We start from the raw sequence: 473 nt of genomic DNA on the forward strand, positions 1-473 counted from the left end.
TTGCTGCACCGCAAGTGATATCTTTGAACTGACTTAGAAATCTCATTCTCGATAACAGCGCTTTCGAAGAGAACGAGGAATACTTGTTGGGTTTCCTGTGACGCACCGGAGGCATCTACGATGGGGCTGCGAGTGCTAACCTGTGCTCCTAGAATGCAGTAAACAAAGGCTTCAATGCTGCGGTTAATCCTTGCTAGGTTTTTCAGTCCAATGCCCCTTTGCGGCAAAGAAAGGCGCCCACTGGTATTTCTCTTGCTTTCTTGAAGTAAATCTCAATTCACCTTAGTGACGCTTTACCCCCCTAAATCTGAGATTCCCATCTGCTAGGATAAACCCCTACCGTAGTTTCTATGCTGGCGCCACATACGAAATAGGTGTAAGTCCTCTCCTAATCCTGGGCGGCACCCTCTTGTTGCGTAAACAAGTGGTAGCTTACACGCTTCCCTTATCGCCCCATGCGACGTTGTCAGAGT

This window comes from Actinia tenebrosa, unplaced genomic scaffold (genome assembly GCF_029948245.1).
Source record: "Actinia tenebrosa isolate PJP-AT-01 unplaced genomic scaffold, QUT_ActTen_1.0 PGA_scaffold10__47_contigs__length_13832649, whole genome shotgun sequence".
In the NCBI taxonomy this organism is placed as follows: Eukaryota; Metazoa; Cnidaria; class Anthozoa; order Actiniaria; family Actiniidae; genus Actinia; species Actinia tenebrosa.